Raw genomic sequence first — 21,173 nt, forward strand, 5'->3', positions numbered from 1 at the left:
AAGGCAAAGCTTCTCCCCAGAAACCAAAATCTACCACTCCCTTAACAGTGCTGCCATCTGCAATTAATGAAAGTTCATGAATGAGCCCAGTCCTCCCATATACATACCACAAGCAGAGTTATGCAGAGATGAGAGACCTGTAAAGCACATGGTTTAAAGGCATCCACATCCTCACAAAGCAAGCTGGGCTGGAGTTTGCTGCTCTGACACAACTTTTTCCAGTAAATTGTCTGGGCCAGATTACGTGTGCTATCAAACCTGCTCAGACCACTGGGAGTCAAAGTGTCCTGGGCCAGGTTTGTGCACATTATGTTCTCGCTTAAAACATCTCTTTGGTGAGTCCTGTCTCTCCTGCATTTAGCCTATTCCAGTATTATAAATTTTCAGTCCAGTGGTTGCAGTTTGGTGATGGTGCAGAATTGAGGCTGTGTTTTGGGATTGGCCCAGAAAGCAGAATCCATCCAACCATTAGCACCGACTGGTGCAAGGCATAATCCTTGAACAAGGGATTGTAGGGGCTTCCCTGGTAGCAGTGTAAATGAATATCCTCCAGATATTCCTTGCAGGGAGGCACCCAAGGACTTAGACAAGATTTTGACTCTGTGGTCATAAAGTTCTCTGCTCGTTGCTTCATGTGCAAAAAGCCAGGCAATCCTGTTGTATTTACTTGAAGGAGAGAAACTGCTGTGGAGGTGGCAGCACAGCCCCAAAGGCCTGCTGTGCTCCTTTGGGGTGGAAGGCCAACCTGCAGATCCCTCTGGTACAGGGTAACACAACAGACCCAACTCAGTGAGCAGTCCTTGGGACAGGCAGCTGGGATGAGAAGAGAATGGACTCCTGTGTCCTTGGCAAGATGGGAAAACCTCAGTGTCAGGGAACTCGACTGGTTCTTCTCACTGCTGCTGTGTCCACTGAAGGGGCTGCAGAGGGAGTGGCTTGCACCACTGCCTCCAGAGCTTTGAGGGAGCCAATACTGTGACACTTGGCCCTATTTTCCTCTGAGAAGGAGGTTTGCTGGATGTGTTTCCAAGAAGAGAAGAGCTCTGCATTCTTTTTCATCATTAAGCCACAGTTACACATGTACCACATGGGCAAAGACCATGAGCACCAACACAGAGACCCCAGGGTAAATTATCTGGATTTCATTGCTGCTGGCAGGATGGTGAAGGTGAGGATTGGGTTGCCTGCACAGAGTTTTGAATGGTTCTGCTCATGTTTTCCTCAGAACACTGTGCTCATACTCCTGGGAAGAGTCTTCTCTCTGTTCTGACACTGCTTATCTTGCAAACAACTTGACCAAGTGCATCTTTTTCTAATCATGCAAGTCAATCCCCCTCCAATGCCTGTGCTCATGGTGGCCATTATCCAGTTCCTCCTGTCCCCCTCTGGTGTCAGAAAAAGGGGAATCACATCTCAACCACAGCTGGGGTTTGTGCCTTGATTGAGGCACCCCCCTCAAACAAGAAACACGTCATGTTTCTGTCTGGGCCACTTTATTTCCATCCCAAAAGCTGCACTCCAGCTAATGCTCAGTGAGCACGGGAGGGGAGTTCTTCAGGAGGAGGTAAGAGCCAGCAAGCAGAGTGGTTAATGAGCTTGTCACAGGCAGCAGTGCTGGGTTACCACTACCAGAACTGGATAGAACCAAGCAAACACTTCTCCAGAACCTTCTCCAGCACCTCCATCACCTCTCTGCCCCAGGGCTAGGAGCACTGAGAGCAGGCAGGACCAAAGGGAAAATCACATCCCATAAGTCAGAGGCAAGCTAGATCATTGAAATAAGTGTCCCTAATGCTCAGGGGCAGGAGAAAAACCCCAGGACATGTGTACACCTCCCTCTGCAAGGTCAAGCCATTCATCTTGGTGCTCATGTGGTCTCTTCCAAAGCATCTGGAATGAAGAAAACAAGCCCCAAAGAACAGGAAAATGTGTCTATAAAAGTAAAAATCAGCTTTTGGAGTAGGATGAGGTGGAGAACCAGGAACAGCTCCTCCTTTCCTCTTTTGGGCAGTCTAGGTTAAGGTAACACTACTCCCTTAATAGTAGCAGGTCGGCAAGGACTGTACAGTTTTAACAGATATTTCATAGCTCACAGGATAAATTCAGAATTCTGCAGGAGAATGGTACTTGGCAACATGTGTAACTCAGCAGTGGCACGCTGCGCCAAGGAAATGATGGCATCCTGACCAAGGCTGAGAGCTCAGAAGGATGCAGAAGAGGGAAAAGCCATTTGGAAAGACCTCAGACCATCCAGATGTGCCACAGACTTCATTAAGGCACAGAATTTGGAATTGAGTGGCAGCAGAAGGGGGGGACAAACCTGTCAGGGCACTTGGCAATGTCTAAATAAGGAAATTGAGATGTGAACATGGTAGGGGAAAAGTCAACTTCTGGCTGCCACAGGTTCTTCAGCTGTCCTCTGCAATACCTGGTGGTGGCCACTGGCTGCTGCCCCAGGCTGGTAGAGCCTCTTGTCACCACCATTTCCCCATGGGGGTCAATGCATGATAAACCCTCATGATAAGAGAGAAGACAGTGCCATTGGAGGTGAATATAAAGGGCCATGAACCAGAGGCCAAATGTCATTTTTAAGAAGCCTGGAAAGCAGGTCTGGTCTATGAGTTCATGTTTTCATAACACTGTAGTGTTACAACACTGAGACAAATCATCTGTCAGCCCAAAGAAGTGCATGATGTTGAGATGAAATAGATATGGGAACAGGAGGCTCTTGACATTTGCAATATGCATTTCCACAAAGAAAACAAACACAAAAAGAAAGGAGAATACAAAATACAAAGCAATCATCTCACCAGCTCCAAGTACTGGGGGAAAATGAAAGGGAAAATTTCCACCCAAGCTACTTTAGAGTGTGATAAAAATGCAAAATTCACACAAGGCTCTTTTTCCTCACTTCAAAACCCACAGGGTCTCTTGACCCAGGTCAGCATTCCTCCGCTTTACGCACTCAACCTCATCATTCACCTGGTGATTACAGCTCCAGCATGAACTGTGAGAGCTTCTGCTGCAGCAATATGAGCAGATACACCATGCACCTTCATCGTTCCTCATTTGCTTCCCTTGATAAGTAAATATAACCCAGGAAATAGTCACTGCTCAAGAGGTGTGAGGTGATAGATCTTGGCCTTTTAATGCCATTAAAGTACAGCGGGACTGAATCAAGGGCCCCATCAGCACCATGCTAATTTCAACTCATTATTCTTTTTAGGCCTTCAATCTACTTCCCCACAGAAATGATAAGTTGTGGAAACATGTAGGAGATGGACTTGAGGCAAGGAACAAGGACAGGACAAATCACACTAATTTAATTTACTTGCTTAATTACATTTCATATCTCATTTATTGGAGATATACAGATGAGCAAAATTCATATGGACACAGATATTGAAAAGCCAAAAATAAAGCCACGAGCAGTTTCATCTCCGAGTTGTGCAAAAAATGAAAGTGAGAAAAGGAGAGAGAGATTGTGTTAGCTAGCAGATGCTGCAAGGGGACAGGGAATATACAGTTTGTTCTTTCTGTGATGTCTCTGACCTCATCTTTCCCTTTTCCACACTATTCCATAAGTATTTCTGTCTTCTTGGTTCTATTGCTACATTTTCCCATTCTTGTTTTTGTTTTGCTCTGGAATCCAAGATTCTTTGAGAGGATGTTTCCTGGGCCACATTCTTCTGGTATTCATTGAAATACTTCTAGTGGAGGACCTAAAGGGGTTATAAATGACTTTGAGTTACTCCATCTACAACTCAAATCCACCACAAGTAGAGTTTCTCTGACTTATAAATGTAATCCTAAAAAACAGTTCCCACAAGCAGGATTTCCTAATTTTAATTCCTGAAGTGAATGGTATAAAAATCCCCAGGGATCTGCCAGTTCTGTGCCACCCAGAGCTTCAAATCCTAATTTTATTGCTGTGTTGTATTTCGAGAGCAGCTGGGAACAGTTGAAAATCTGGGTCTCTATCTTCTCACATCCAAATCTGTCTTTAAATCTCACTTCTTCAAACAATCTCTCCTTACTTTTTTCAGCACTGACAAGTTCCAGGTGCCCCCATACTCTTCTCCAACGTCTGCTTATCATCTAAAGCGTTGCTCTTACTTTGGAAATGGACTAATCCACATTTACAGCCACACAGAGCAATAAGCAGGACCATAAAATTATATTTTTCAAACTATCAGCCAGTGGCCAGATGTGAAACTTCACAGATGCAAATTGGCACATTATTTCAGCTCCATGAAGTCCTGCGCTCTTGCAGAACCACAAAATTGTCACCTGGAGGAGTCTCCATGCTCGTGACTGTTGAGAAGAGCCTGGATGAAGCAGTGGCAGGTTCACCCAGGGTCATAAGCCTGCACAAGCAGAAAACATCATGCCTAAAACCTCAGAACCTTCTGTCCCTCCTCTGCCAGCAGTGATGCAAAGCCTCCCCTGTTTGACAAGAGAAGTACAAGTTTCCTGCCTTCCATTACCCCCTCCTGACTTTCACACATCACATCTCCATGTTCTCTTCATTCCCACATATGAATGCTATGATCAGCATCCACATCTGACTTACCAAAAAAAACCCAGAAAACCAACAAACCTTTAGATCATTTAATCTAATCTGGGGCACATTTTAGTCTAATTATGGGGGTAAGAGAGTTCAGATGCATGGACATGAGCTGTGAGATGCCAGTGGCTCCAGCACCAGAGCACAAGCCTTGGCCTATTTTATTTATAAGCAATGATGTAAGCATTATGTCTTTAGTCACTGTGGTTTTGCTCCTCTGCATCTCAACCAATCCCATCCAAAATTCCTCATCCACACAGTGTCCCAGCTCTCAGCAATGCCTCGCACTGAGAGAAGTCACACTTGATGTTGCCTCAAAATTCAGGAAGAAAAAACAGTGTATTATTACCAAATTATTGAAGAACAGATGTGAACAAACAAAGGAATTAATTCACAGGAATCATCTCAGATCAATATGTGATCACAGTTCTCAAGGAAGTGAGCAACAAACTCATCTAAAATCATCATCTTTGGCCTGGGCTAACACTGTTTGCTCCAGTGACCACTTTGCAGCCATCTGAGAGATCTGTGTCCAAGCCTGGTGGGAGAGGTTCAGCTGACCCACTGCCTGCACTGAACAGCCTGGCTGTGTGCAGAGCAGCAGACACTTGTGTTCTGCAGTTCAGCTCATCCTAAACCACCCAGCTTCAGGGTCAGATAATCACACCCATTTTCTCTGCCTGGGTGTAAAAGAAGCCGTTTGTGGCCCCTTCAGTGCTCACCTCTGTCTCTGCTCTGACCATCAGGCCAACACTCAGGCCAGGCAAATTCCTGAAATGTGGGATTGGTGCCCTCAAGTACACTCTGTAACAAATACCCTAGTATTTATCTTCAGGTAGGACTGTGTTGGGGAATTATTTGGCATTTCCCCAGCAGGCTTTTGAACACACAGAATTCACAGATGTATCAAATTTACCTTTTTCCTGTCCAGGTCTAGCACCATTAAACATACTGAGAAGACTTTCAGTACCATCCAAAAGGAAACCATATCCTTAAAAATGGTCCTCACACAGTTTAATCTGAATCAGACGCATACTGGACTGTATAAATATCATCGTTATGCCTCATTCCTATAAAAACAATAAGGATTGAGAGCTTTGTTGTTTGCCTAGGAGGCAAAGCTGGTGCCAGGCAGCACCAGGCAGGCTGCCAGGCAGGAGGTGGACATGGTTACAGAAACAGTCTTTTCTAGATCTGGCCTCTGAAAATGGTGAAAAAGGCTTCTGTGAGTGAAGGAGGTTTTCACATGGGTTTCATATGAAAAGCAGGCAGATGCAAAGGAAGGCTGAATGCTGCACTGATCTCACAGCTTGGGTAAGCTACAGGGGCAAACTCAATGACTCTTTGGTTAAAATGAGGGGAATCACATTAATTTCCAAATCTAATTATGCCTCCCTAACCTCACTTACAGAACAGTTTTCATTTTTCAACAGAAATTTCGGTATTCTGCAAGTTCTTCAGAAATTTGTCATTTTTCACCTAGAAGTGCTGCAGTGTTTCCTGAAGCTGTTGTTGATTTATTATGTTTCTATTCTATTTCTATTTATGCCATGTTTCTATTCTATTACCTACAGACTAGCTGGATTACATCCTGTGTGACAAATGTGAGCTATCTTTTGGGAGCCCTTGTTTGCAGAGCAAAAGGACAGCACAGCAGGGACTTGGGCCTTAGGGGGCAGTGGATGAAGTAGTCTGTAATTTCCACAGGTCTCTCTGGTTTTTACTCTTCTGACATTGTCTTTTTTGTGTTTGGCTATTTGAAAGCAAGAGGCATTTTTCATATTAAGTAATAAAAGTTTTGGGAGACCTCTAAAATGGTCTTTCTTCCCACCTCATCCCTTGCACCCATCTGGAAACCCTGACCTGCTGTATGTCTGAACATCAGAGATGTTCTCTGCATCTTTACATGCAGCACTTGGTGAAAGGGTGGTGAGAGCTGTTGCTGCTCCCTGGGTAAAGCTCATAGTCAGGCACAGGAATCCTTAGCCCCGTTTTACAGATATTTAGAAACAGGTATTTTATTTTACAGAAATATTGGCCACAAATGATCAGGTCATACTTGCCAGTAAGCACTTAGGAACTATATTCCTGTGCTCTGGCAGAACATAAAGCCAACTGAGCTACACTTACAGTATTTCCTTCCTATCATACATATTTTAACCATAGTTAAAAAAAAAAAAAAGGTCATCAAAACACAGCCAAGCTGTAAAATCTGACCATCTGCAGGGTGGTTGGTGGAAAACCATTTTTACTTTGGCATGAGAGGCATTTTTCCAAAGCTGTCTTACATCTACCACCAAAGACCACTAGATTATTTACTAGTCCAACATCTGTCAAGAAATAATTAGGTTGTTAAAGGGAGATTGTTAGTTACTGGCATTAGGTGTCCATTAACATTAATTGAACTCCTCACAATTATTTAGGAGTAAAGTCTGGCCCCATTGAAGTTAATGGGAGCCTTTCAATTAACTCTTGACTGACTTGATGGATGGCAGATAGAAAAGTGATGGGTTTCTTTTCAAGCCATAGATCCATGAATGGCAACATCTGCTGCAGGGATATTGTCTCAGGGAGGCTGGGTACTGAGGGAGGATTTGAAACAACCCATCCACTTTGGGTTACTCAGTAAAATCTCATCCACCCCTGAAAAAGTACTCACCTGTCATATTTCTTCTTGAACTGGAAATACACACTGGGGCATGGAGGTGCTTGTTTCTAAGTCAGCCTACACATTCCCCACACTCATGTCAGCACAAGGTTCTAAAGATTTAGTTTTTAAATCCACCAGCCTGAATCCAGGGCACTCCTTGGGGAATAGATATCAGAGCATTTGGAGGATGGTTCCAGGTGTAAGTCAGAGCAGTCTGCAAGGTGCCTTAGCCCTCCCTAGCCTTCACCAGGATGCTCTCCAATTTGAGCTGATGTGATTCTGGTCTAACAAAATTTTCTGGTCTGCTAACAAAAGTTTCTGTGGTGATTTTGGGAGACCGGGATCAACTGTGATGCAACAGTTGGGCAGATGGAAAGGGGGCTCTCACACAGCTGAATTTCAGCCCAGCACCCACAGTCCTAAAGCTGAGAACAAGGATGCCTTCACAGCCACATGTGTCTGAAAGAGAGAAATGAAATCATTGGTGGGTAATTAGCATTGCTGATATTTATACCATTAAGGATCTGGGGAGAAGTGAAACAAGGGTGTGTCATGTATTCTCTGACTGGAGATGATTATGTTTCTGCTGATGCTGATATTTCAGTGTAATAATTTGCCCTCACCATGTAGTCCACAGGGACAGGTTTGATTTGATCTTCTGGTTGAGAAGTGAGGGTCTAACCTCGATGTCACCTGCAGCATGGAACAATAGACTTTCCAAATGGAAGATATTAGTTCTGCACTAATACATGAATACAGATTTCTGGACTTCACTGCTAGGTTAGGAGTTAAACTTTTAGTTATCAGATCCCTTGTGTGATATAAACTATCATTATGAGATACATTTTCTTTCCATTATGCTGTAATAAAACCCTCCTGCTTATAATATAAATATACACATTTCCTCTGAGGCATCCTATTTGCTAAAGAACATCATGGAAATCTAATCTCCTTTTAATCAATAAAACACCAAATGATGTTTCTATTTAATGCAAACTTTGCTTCTTACCATGTAATGAACCTGTTTCTATTAAGAACACAGCCATTAATGGAATAAGTAATGCATTACTACTATTCCACTGCTGCAGTCAGGTTTCTCTTAGTATTTCCATTATAAACTCAACTATTTAAGAGTCTGCAATTTTCTGAGCTGGTTTGCCTATAAAATCCTTTTATACTGCTTGAGGGCTTGGGGGCTTGGGGGCTTGGCTGGTTATTGTCATGTTCAGGGTCTCTCTCTCTCTTGCCCAGCCACAGACTCCCTACGTGACCCTGGCCAAGTCATTTAACCTTTAGAACTTTCATCAGTCCAAATGGAAAAGGGTCTAAAAAAGAGAGATGCCTCAGAGGCAAGAGAGATCCAAGTTTAACTACATTTGAAAGAATGGCCCTAGGGAATGATAATGGACTGGAGAGACTTTTGCTTTTGGGACATGAGTGCAATTTATTGTAAGCCAGTAATGAAAAGAAAATGGAAGCACGGCATTTTGCCAAGAATAAAAACTATGGGTGACTGCTCAAACCATTTCTGATGGATGCCTATCAGAAGAGATAAACAGCTGTAATTTGGGACAGAAAATACTTATGACCCAAACTATGCTTTTGCAAAGGTACTCTTTATTCCTGCTTTTGTCAAGCTATTGCTGAAGGAAGTTCACGACCTTTGTCTTCATAAGATGTTCACCCAGAATATTTTATATCCTTATTGGGTTGTGCTAGATCTCAGTCATACTGTTTCTATTATCTGATAAATGACAGGGCTTTCAAGAAAAAGGACAAGAAACATGTATTAGGAAACTCTGAAACATGTATTCACTGGAGCAGAAGTTGAAAGGAATTTGAAGATTAACAAACACTTTGATGAGCAGAGAGTAGAAAAAAATGAGGGGACAGACATTTCACAGCTGAATTTCATGCTCACACCCTCATGAATTCTGTTTCCTGTCATGCAATCAGATTACTGGATCCTCCACTAGGGCAAGGAGAATGTGCCTCTAGTGTGAAAGGTCTGTCCCTTGCATGGAGTGCTGACCTGACGTTGCAGTTTAAGGCAGCAGTGGTAGGGCAGTTTGAATTTCAAGCTGGTTTAGCAGCTCCAGCTCAAAATAAAAGGGAGGGTGAAGCTCTACATGCTAACTAGAGCTAATGTCCAAATTACCTTCCCCTTGTTCTTGCTCCAGCCTGAGTGAAGAGGAAGAACTTCTTGACTGTGCTGGTGACTGTGCACTGGAGCAGATTGCCCAGAGTGGTTGTGGATATATTCTCCCTCTCTCTGGAGGTATTCTAGAACTATCTGTGCTATGTGCTCTGGGAAGAGCCTGACTGAGCAGGGATGTTGGACTAGATGTGACCCACTGTTGTCCCTTCCAGCCTCATCCATTTTGTGATTCTGTGAAGGACTTGTAGGGTCCTTGTAGGGACTTGTAGATGTGTGTGAAACAGCCTTAATGTGTGAGGAATTCTGGCTGCAGGAGAACTGGAAAGGCCATCCTTGACTCCTCATTCTTTCTTCCCTGTCTCTGAACACTGAGACTGAATAAAGGCAAATACTGGCTTGGGAACACCACAAGAGGGGACACCACAGCTTGGAACCCTCCTAGACAGCTTGGGCACCAGCCTGGACATTAATCAGAGCATATTTGCTGGCACTTACTGCCATCTTCAGTTTCCTGCCAAAGCTAAGGCATGGATGGCCTGGCACTGCGGCCTGGCAGTCTGGTGGTGGGACAATGCTTCCCTTGTCATGTTCTTCCAAACTATTGTGTCAGTTGCTTCTACATGTGTATAGATATTATTTTTCTCCATCATACTCTGTTCAGGTCTCTGAGTTTTACTTCACAGGTGTAAGAATCACCTTTCTAGGCTTAGGAGTGAATCCCTACTCTGACTGCCTGACTCAGGAACCACAGACAAGACCTGCCTCTGAATATGCAGGAGAAAAAGCAATAGTTACTGTCTCCTCTCAACAACTGAGGGAACATAAAGCATGAACAACATTTAAGGTCATTAGAGTTCTCCATAGCAGAGTCAGAAACCAATGTCAATTCTTTTAATCCCAACAGAGAGCCTTAATCATGAGATGGGTCAGGTATGATACATAATGTGCAACAGGTTTTGTTATAAAAAGATGGCTGAGGTGTTTCGTGCACCTGAAGCTCTAGGAGGATGGTCTGAGGAAGGACCAGCCCATCCACAGTGTCCAGTTACCAGCTGTGACTGCACTGGTGGAGGGGGCGAGGAGGAAAGAGCAAAGGAGGAAGCTGGCAGAGAGGTCCATCACATCCAGAGGCTTTAACTTAGCACAGGTAACACTTTCTTTATTTCACATTTATTTTTTTGCCATGCAAAGGAAGGGGAAAATAGACACGCTTATTTCTCCTGCTCATTTTCCTGGACCATCTGGTGCTGAAGCAGAGATGACATATCACTGCGAAGAAGGGGAAGATGTCACAGCTTTCACTAATAGCTGTGGGAGGAAAATAATTATTTTAAAAGTATGTGGGCTGTACAAACCGTACTTGTTAAGTCAAACTACCAGGAAACTTATTTCAGACACAAAACATTTGATATTAAGTAATCAGTAGTGTTAGAGATCAGCAATCCCAGCCATAAATGTCAGGCTCAGTTCTGCTGTAGGCACAGCCCTAACTCAGGCCCCACTTCACTGAAGCCCATGCACAACCTTTTGGGTTTTCTGTTTTGAGTAACAATGAGAAATTATAGACAAGTCTGTGCCACAGATTACTCTCAGTATGTATATCAGGCATTGCAATCAGGCAGGGAGACAGGTCAGGAGAGGAGGTGAAGCCAATAACATAGCATGTATCACCTTCTAAGCAATGACAAGAACATATTGATTTAGTCCCTCTTAGCTCTAGTTCCTCCTGTATTTTTTCTCTGAAGCCCTCAGGGTGTCTATGTACACTTGCAGTTCTAGATAATTTCATAATTTGTAATTATTAAACCTTGAAGCACTGAAGATGTGAAGAGAAATGAAGTACTTGTCATACATGGGGATACTCAGAAACATCAGTCTCACTGGACAGAAACAAGGTACATTTGCAATTGTCATTCAGGAGCTTTTTTATACAGCTTTTAGAAATATCTTGAAAACTTTCTGATTCAGATGAAAAACTTGCAAGATATGTGGAATGATAATTGAAAAGAGGGCTTTTTTAAAATCAAATGGAACAATTTGACTCATGAGTAGTCTTCTTTTTTTGGAATGAAGTGAACATTTCCTCTTCCTCCCCCCAAACAAATCTGTTTCACTGAAATGTTGGCGTTTGAAAAATGTTGATAAACTGTAGTTACAATGAGAGCTAGTCAGAGAATGGAAACAGATTTGGTAAATGAGTGTAAACAAAACAGCTTGAATTTGATTCCTGGTATTTTGTGCAATTGCTTTGCTTGTTCTTTGTAAACAAGTAGAGCTAGGACTTTAGGCATTCAAAAAAAAAAAAAAAAAAAAAAAAAAAAACAAATACAATGCCCAGAATGTTTCCAAATTGTGCCAGGCTGAACTAATAATATTCAGCATTCAATAAAACACAATGCAGCATCCTATTTTTCTGTTTGGAATATTCTTTTAGTCAGATAGGAGCCAGTCACCCAGTAGAAGTGGTGGATGTGCAGAAGGAACAGTTTAAAAACCAAACACCTGATCATTACTGTCTGAAAAAATTATTGAGTGCTGAGTAGCAAATGTTCATGAAGACATGTGGTTCATGTCTAGACAAAAGCAAGATGATACAGATATTTATGGAAATAGAGAAATATGTCCCACTCTACAGTACATCATTTCCTTACTCTATAAAAAAAGATCATCTTGGAGCATTCTGGACAGTCCTATGAGTTTAACTACATTGCAAATGTAAGTTTTCAAGTGTTGTCAAGCCAGAAATATTTATCAATATTAGTTCAAAGGTATGTTTTCTAACAAAGTAACTACCTAATCCTACAGGACTTTGCTAAAAGTTCTGGAGAGAAGGTCACAGATAAGACCTCCAGAGGTTTTTGTTGGAAACACTGCACTTGGTTCTTTTTCAAAGGGAGATGCCATATCCAATTGGAAATAAAAGATGTCTATTGGAAATTTAATGCAATTTTATTGGAGCTAAATTCAATCTCTCCCTTTTTGATGCAGTAATGGGTCAGCAAACAGAACTCAAGGGTGCAGCCTCAGACAAGTAATGCTGCTGTGGTCAGAGGTGCCACTGGCAGAAGTGTGCTTCATAAACAAGAAAACCCTAAAAATTTGTTTAGAATATTAAAAGAATAATGCTCTTCTCAGTCACTACAGACCTGCAAACACTCACCAACAAGCTTTTTCCCAGCCATCACCACTAGCCCAAGCTTCAAACAGAAAATCCATGCCGTAGATAAAGAAGATCACTTCTCTAATGTTATTTTTCCCTCCTTCCTCAAATGGGTTATAGAGCAAGCTCTCTGCTTCAGCTGATTAAAGCAGACCATGCATGAGGGAGTGGGACACACACAGAGTCAGACCCTCCATTTGTATAATCTCCATTGACTGCAGTGGAGTGCCCCAAATTTATAGCAAGAAAGGCTCTGCCTACAGACTCCCAAGGGATTGATTGGTGACCTACAACAAGCCATTTCCAGGGAGTAAGGTATTTTTGTGGGAATGATTCTTCCTATGTCTTGACTATGAAAGAGAAACTAACAGAGGCAGAGGTTACACTGTGATATTTATGATATCCAAAAGGGAACACAGTGTGTTTGAAATGCTTGATAACCCAATTTACATGTTTATTGTGCAAAAGAGCCATGTATTTACAGGGGAAAAAAAACACCTACACATTTTAAAACATTTTTTTAAAGGGAATGATTTTGAAATCGCAAAATGAGAAGATATTTTTCAGCTGTTTTTCTCTCTTCTTTCTCTTGTCTTGGTCGCTGGCAAGAAATACAGTAAGGTAACACTTGAAATGGTAGAGATCATTCATAACATCTCCATCCACTTTCCATGCCTGCTTTGGCAGCCTGGCTTGTGTCATAACTATCACAAGTTTATTTATACTTCAGGGGCATTGAGGGAGGTCAAGCAAGGAGGAAGAATTTCTGATTAAACCACTAGGGAGTCCAGAGAGGAATCTTGTTGTGCTAGGGGTGTTCTTGCAGTTGTTTAGGTTTTGTGGTTTTGGGTTACTTTTTATTTTAATGCTCATTTACAAAATAACATGGATTGGAAGTTATTCCTTCTTTTGATTTCTCCATGTTCCTCCACAGAGGAGGAACATGGAGAAATCAAAAGAAGGAATAACTTCTGCTGTTTTGGCAGAGGAGGAACATGGAGAAATCAAAAGAAAGAATAACATCACTGCTGTTTTGGCAGTGATGGTCTAGAAAAGAGTGAGTGCTGAAGACTCTTCTCAGAGATGACACAACAGGTCACGAGAGGTTTCTGTGCTGGTGGCTCTTGGTGAGTTGGCAGAGATGGTCCCCTGTGGACTCAGCCTCAAGCAGAGCTGGTACCCTGCTGTCAAGAGTGGTCTGTGCTGTCCAAAAGCTGCAAAAAATTGCAATTCCAGAAGCAGTGAGCTGCCCTGAGCTGGGAGAATTTATGGGCAGGCTTTTCCTCACTGCTGTCCTCGTGGATGAAAGAAGGAGGGGTTACCAGCCAAAAATTCCAACTCCCTGCTCTCTATACACCAGCACCAAGGAAGGAGCCAGATCTAAATTCCTTGCAGGACTGAGCTGTTTGTTTATTCTCTCTCTCCTTCAGGGCATTTCCTTCTCTCCAGAGAGTGCCTGAGTGCTCCATAGAGGGTTGGAGAAAGCACAGGTCATCACATGGTATAGAAGAAAACTGAAGATAGAGGGTTGCAGTGCACCTCAAAGGACCCTTGGGGTGGGAGGGGGCCCATCCTGGGAAAACCAGGCTCTCCTGCCACCCATTGTGCAGCAGAGCTCTCTCTGCAAGCTGGAATGGGGCATATCAAGGAGTCCCTTGAGCAAATACAGGATAATAATGTCCAAAGTTTTGCATGAAAGGGGTACTCAGGGTGCTACTTCTCCAGCAAGGCAGTAACAGAGTGGTGGCAAGTCAGAGACAGTTAATGCAGCAGCTTTTAGCTGGGATTCACTTGGTATATACAGATAGAGATGAGGCTCAGTTTTCAATCTCATGCTGCCTCTAACACATGACAGGGTCAACAGGCTGCTGTAGAGATCAAGAGGAGAGATCAGCCTTCCGAAAATTCAATATTAATTATTGAATATTTATGTTTACCAGGGGGAATGAGTGAGCAGAGTTTCTCTCCAAGGCTGTGTATGAATCTTTGTATTTCAAGAACAATATAAATCAGGCCTTTTTATTTGTCATTTGTGTGAGATGAAAATTAACATCACAAGCATTATTAATAAGGCATGAATGACAGAAAGGAGAGGAAGCAGAGCAGCTCACTCCCTATAAGTTTCTCTTTCTGTATATTAAGTAGATTTATCATGTGCTAATTCCCTGCTCTACTCACTTCTTCTCCTTTCTTTCTGGCAAATTAGGGTTTCAATAGCATCCACATGCCCCTGATTAATAGACCTGCCCCTCAGCCATCAAATTATATCCTTTAACAAATATTAACAAATTCATCCTCATTACAAACAAAGGCACCAGGTACCAGATCTGCTCTCTGGGGTGGCACTGGGGGAGGCAGATGGAGGTCTCAGGGGTGGGTTAAGGCACAGAATATCAACACTCCAGCACTAAAACAGAGGCTAAAGGATTGGTACAAAGGATGTGCAGAGGAAGAGTGTGTGGACAAGACCTATCCATCACAGGGGTCCTTCTGGCCTTCAGAATCCACTTAATAGGAGTTAACTCTCCTTGTCTTCAGGCCCTTTGGCCATACATCTCCACCTGTTTCATAAAGGGAATTATTGTCCTCAGTCTTACAGGTGAGGAAAGTGAGAAGCTGAGAAATTAGGGCCCCAGGCTCAGGAACACTCAGGTGTTTGACTTTAACAGAATTTCACTTAATACTGCAAGTCTGTCAGGTGTGCTGGGTCAAGAGCTTAACTCTCAGATTTACAGCCCATTTGCTCAGTCTGAGCACAGAGGCAATGTGGAGGGCAGTTTTTGTCCACCTTGGTCCTTCTGGGTGAGCAGAGAGCGGATACACAGATCCCAATGCTCACAGAAAAATCCCCAGAGCTGAGGACAGGCATTATCTGCCCACCCAGACAGAGACCCGAACATTTGGCACAGGCACTCAGGGGTGCAGATGAAACTCCTCCAGCAACCACCAAAGCTCCTATAACAGGGGAGGAAAAATTCCAAGTGGCTGTTTGGATCACCCCAGGGACAGTCCCTGGGCTGCAGTCACCCCTCCCAGTGCTCAGCACCAAAACCTGCCTCTGGACAAAACACATCTTGGCAAAAACATTGATGCTGGTGAGGTTTTAGCTTCATTTAGATGGACTGAAGAAATTATGCTCATTCAATAGTCATTTTTTCCAATGTTTTGTTTTAAAATGCCACTTTGTTCTGTCTTCTCCCCATTCCCTACAAAAATCCACTCACTCAGTCTACCACCAAAATAGATTTCTGATTATTCTTCTCCCACTGCTTGGACCCTTCAAAATTCCAGACCAGGTTTGTATCCAAGGGGTAGATGTGTCTCCAGCTATAAAGACAAAATGTCCTTGACTGCTGAGAAATCCTCTCTCATGCTCTTCCAGCTATTTACTGTGCAATATTTATATATTACGATATTACACCTAATCATAATTAACAATGATACTTAGCAGCATCTATATGGCTCTTCACACCTTTAAAGTGCTGTGCAAACACTCATTAATTAATCTTTGCTTCAGGGATCCTGTGCAGCAGTCTCTTCCACAGGGCACCACCAGCCAGTCCCCAGGAAAGGAGCTGCCAGAGCATGCAGGAGCTGGGGGGTGGAAATTCCTCCTGCAGGGAGGATTCAGCTCTGCACTTCTGGGAGGCAAGGAGGGCTGCCTTGCTGTCCCCAGAAGAGATGTGAAATGGCAAAAACCTGGAGGAATGGGCAATGTAGACAAGAGAGGAACAAATGGTGGTGGTTAACTGCTCTTACACCCCAGGGCTGGTGCTGGTTCTGAATGAGGACCTGGAGCCACTTAGTAAAGCTCAGTGCCTTTTTTTGGGGCACCCCAATCCTGTGTGCTGGTGAGGGCAAGGTCCTCCCACAGCTAGCCCAGAGCTGGGGGGTTCAGGAGAAAGAAGGAGGTGATGGTGGGACAGACAGGGTGTGGTGAAGGCCACCAGTGCAGGACCTGCTGCAGGAGCACATCTGCCCCTTGCAGGTCTCCTTCACACACCACTTCCCCCTGCCCCTGTCTGGGTCCTTGGAGGGGAATTCTCTCCAGTTTCCATTAACAGCAGGCACTTTATTTCTTTTTGCATCTTGTGCAGTCCTTTCAATGCTGGTATCTCTGCCTGGATGAAATGTGCCTTTTCTCAGCTTTTCACTGCCTTGCTCTGAAATCTCTGCTCCCATCCCTCCACAGAGCTCAGTAACAGCTTGCTTCGTCTTCCTACTGTCAGCACTCTGCTTTGACCCTTTAATCAGGGGACTTGGCTTTTATCTGGAAGACATATGCCTTAGGTGTCTTGTATAAGGTGCCACACAAAGCAAATTCAGCCAGGCCTGCCAATAACACATCATCTAACCAGATGGGGATAAACAGACTTGAATTCATTTGCTTTTTTCTCAGTAGCACCAGAGAAAAGGCTGTTACTAGCTTTATGTAATGTCTCTGGGTACAGGGTTTTTGTGCTTTGCATTTGAGGAGAGCTTAGGTCAGCCTCACAGCTTTTTTCCATTAGAGATGCTTGGCATTAATAAAACGAGAGCCCTTTTGCCTCTTGTGCTATGACATTGGAGGTACCAAACATGAATGATGTCATGGAGGGATGGAGGGATTTTGCTTTTTTTTTTTTTCTTTAAGCTCAGTGAAATCTCAGTGGTGCTTTTTGTGCAATTTGGATAAAATAAGGAGGAAGTGTGAGGCGCCCTAGGCAGAGATATATGGTTTGTGTTGAATTGTCAATGGAGAAGTGACCAAGCTCATTTTTTTTTCCTTTGGTGACCTCAGCAAGATTGGTATCTAGATCTCATCAGCTGAAGTGAAAGAGTTATTATTACAGAGCCTGGAGCAGAGCAGACATACTTGCAATGAATGAAGCTGTTTCTAGCTTAGGGAATTCAAGTGGCCAGGCCAGGGACATGATCTGTACAATAAGAGCAGAGACATCAGCATTCAGACTCACAAAATTGGCTTCAGCCAGTCAAAAGAACAAAGAAACACTTCTAAAAACAGTTTTCTTCTGAAAGTACTAATTGGAATATTCAAAAGCATATCATTATCTGCTTCCTGCCCCCAAACACTTTTTAAAGAGATTATCTTCCCTTTGGCCTTTTCCATTAAAATCATCCATTTTTCTCCTTGGGAAATTTCAAAAATGGCAGAACATCCTTAAAACATCTTTTCAAAGCTACCAGATTTTAGGGGACATATTCCTCCTGTAGCAAGGCCAGCCTATTCCCTGGATTACACTCCTTGCCATTGTCGCAGTTGAACTACAGCTGTCAGAGGCAGCGACACACTGTGACAGTCCTTGGCCATGGAACAGCACCCCTCTGGGAGGGTGGCAAGGCTTGGTATTTATTATTGGATGTGGTTGATCCAGGAGGAGACACCAGCCCCCACATCACGATCCTGGAACCTGCACAAACAGTGTCGGTGTTCATGAGGAGTTCGCGTTTTAAATGAACAAAGTGCGTGCTCATTTACTGATTGGGATTACAGACACACAGAGATTAGGGCCCTGAGCAGGCACCCCCTGAAGGCAACAGAAGGGGAAAAAAATTGCCATCAGCTTAAGTGAGCATATGGGCAGTCACTGTCAGAGTCAAGGTCATGCGGGAAACACGCAGCATGGCTGATATTTCACACCCCAGGTGAATGCATTAACCCTGCTTGGAAACAGTCATCTCTGTGCACAAACCTCAGCCTGAATCTAAGCAGAAGCAAGGCTGTGATCACACTGCCTGCCAGCTCCTACCAAAATTGACAGAGTGGAAGAGGCCTCAAAGACCATGAAACTTTTGCAGCTTAATTAAAAGCAACATCTGGGCAAATTAAGGGAGAGAGACTGAAATCAGTGCCTCTGCAGACAAAGAGGCAGGCAGCACCTTGCTGCTGCGCATCTGCTTCTGCCCAGCCAGGGCTCCGCAAGGTCCTGGAGACATGACAGGGACAGCTCCATCCACCTCCTCTGTCGCCACTCAGGAAATCACTTGGTTTTAGTTAAGATTGTGCAACTGCACATGCATCTGAAGGTATGGGATCCCATTCAATGGATATTTTATTATGTATTCATTGGGAAAAAACTGTGCATAAATAAAAAATGGAAGGTGCTCTGTGTAAGTAGCATTTCCACCTGTTTCAAATATCCCGGGCACTCAGAAGCAAAAATAAAAAAGCCAAGCAGGCCATTCTTCTTTACAGAAGTTTTTGGGTTTGTCCACTCAGGTCTTGGTTCCATCAGTCTGTCCTCAATAGTCTTTTTAGATACGCCACAGCACAGCTCAGCCTTGGGCCTCCTTAATCTGATGCAGCAGAGTGGTGAAAATAGGCAAGGCCAGATGTTCAAATACCTCACTTTGGCAGCAAGAGAAGTGAATGGACTGAGAGGTCAAGGGCCAGGAGAAGAGAAATGGGAGAAAGGCCTCAACTTCCAGTAAAAAAAAGTACCCAGTCTCAGAAAGGGCATGGAAGCAAAATAATGAAGTCAAGGACCTCACATGCCTCTGCTGCAGCTGGAAAGAGCTTAAGCCTGAAAGTCAGATTTGGATCTGTCACAATAACCCTGTGGATTTCAGATTGATTGAATTATAACTCACAGGTGCTCCTTATTCCATGCATTTCTTCCTTCTTGCCCCCTCAACAGGCTTGAAACTCCAGCACACAAGACAGATTTAAAAGGTAGTTTCTTGCATTCTCCTTAACACCACCACCAGGTGTCTGTCATATTTACAAACATATTTTAACATAAAGGGCCCTATGGAGGAAACCCAACTGCTGTCAGAGGGCTGTTTTGATGGACTCAGTAAACAAGATATTTTGGTGACAGGTAATCTTCATAGTGAACTGATTAATTCCAGAACACAGGAACAATGGCCTTTTTCATCTGCTGAATAATGCATGGATGGCATTGCCACTGGTAAGCAGCAGGGTTCCTGGTTAGCAATAGAAATTCACATACCCATGCTATTTTAATAAGTTATCACTCTTAAAGAAGTCTATTTACGTTACTCATCTTCAACATTTGCACAAACATGTCAACTGGGGAAGTGTGTGGGGGGAGGTAGGAGGGAAAAATGAGGTCATATTCATATACACTTTCTTAGCTCTTTAATTTATATAAGCTTGAAAATTAAGCAAAAAAAACCCACCTTAATTCCAAGGGAGTAAAAGCACCATGACCACCACCTGAAATCTGGATAGTATGAACAAAGTGCAAACAGAGCACAGCAGAAGAGACAAGCCAGGTCAAGGATTGCATGGAGAGCTGGGCATGGCTTGCTCCAGAGTTTGTGAAGTGGAACCGTCCTGGATTTTGGCCATCAGGCTGCTCCACTGTACCACTGGTCTCTTTGGAGCCACCTGGAACACAGCCTTGTCACTGTCTCTCCATGAACCAGCCAAGAGCTCCCAAAGAAGCCAGACCAAGCAGCTGTCCTGGCCACTCTGCTGTAATACACTGGGGTTTGGGACAGGGGCCACCAGTCAGGAGCTCAGGGCTGTTCCACTTGGGTTATGAATTGCAGGCAGCAAAAGGAATCATCTCTTAATTATGGGATCAAGGGTCAGATTGGGTCTTAAATTTAAGTGTATTGTAAGCTAGATGCTTAATGTCTTTTGTAGCCAATGGAGATCTAGTCAATGCTCATAATCTGTGGAAGTCCATCGTTCTTGATTCTACATAATATTGGTCAGGAGATAAAAATATTTTGCCTAAAAGAGGCATCTGGTACCATTAGAGATTCTGGGATGTCCTGGCTAGCTCCCAGCTACTGCTCCATAGGGGTGCAGTTTTCCACAGCTTTTGGGTAATATTCGCTAGCCCCAGGGAGATATCTTGGATAAAAGAGAGCATTTAAAATGACATCAGATGCCTATGTTTAGACAAATGCATGACACCCCTGACCTTCACTGACTATAATGGGAATTTGGACAGCTGGACATCTAAATCTGTGGGCTGAATCCCACCCAAAAATGTCAAAGTCTCCTCGTTTTCAGCAGAGCAGGCTATTAGAGGTCAGATTTTCAAGAAAGCAGCTCCTATTTTGGCATCCGTTCAGCTGCGAAATTTGCGAGCGTGATCAAAGCCAGGCAGAGTCCCTCTGAACAAAGCAGGGCTGAGCAGGGGAAATCCATCTGCTCCCCCTCTCCTCATGCCCCAACTGCTACAGAGGTAAAATCTAGTCTGAGGACAGGCCTGTAGAGCTGGAAGGTCCAGTAGACCCAGGAATACAACGTGGATCTACGTGTGCACAGCACAGGACACACAACCACATGTGGTCCCACATGACACTGAAACCAGCAGAGCACTCCCTAGCCAACAGCACTGATGGAAATAGAATTGTTCCTTTTCCCCATGTCATTGCATCCCTTATTTTTTTCCCTCTGAAATAAAGTGCTTTTAAAGCAGGGAGTAAACTGGTCTACCCCAAGCAGTTCATCTCAAACATGACTTTCATTTTATTTCATCATTTTGCGTCTTGGTGCTGGTCCAGCTTCATCCCCAGTGACCTCACACCTAAGGCTTCATTTGCATGGTAAGTATTGCTATCATAACATCCATTCCTTTAAATCATACTCCAAAATTTTGCTGCTTCTTAGCTGTCTGGAAGAATATTTCTCCCCCCTTTTGGGACATGCATCTCT

The sequence above is a fragment of the Camarhynchus parvulus genome, chromosome 2 (assembly GCF_901933205.1).
Source record: "Camarhynchus parvulus chromosome 2, STF_HiC, whole genome shotgun sequence".
Taxonomy (NCBI): domain Eukaryota; kingdom Metazoa; phylum Chordata; class Aves; order Passeriformes; family Thraupidae; genus Camarhynchus; species Camarhynchus parvulus.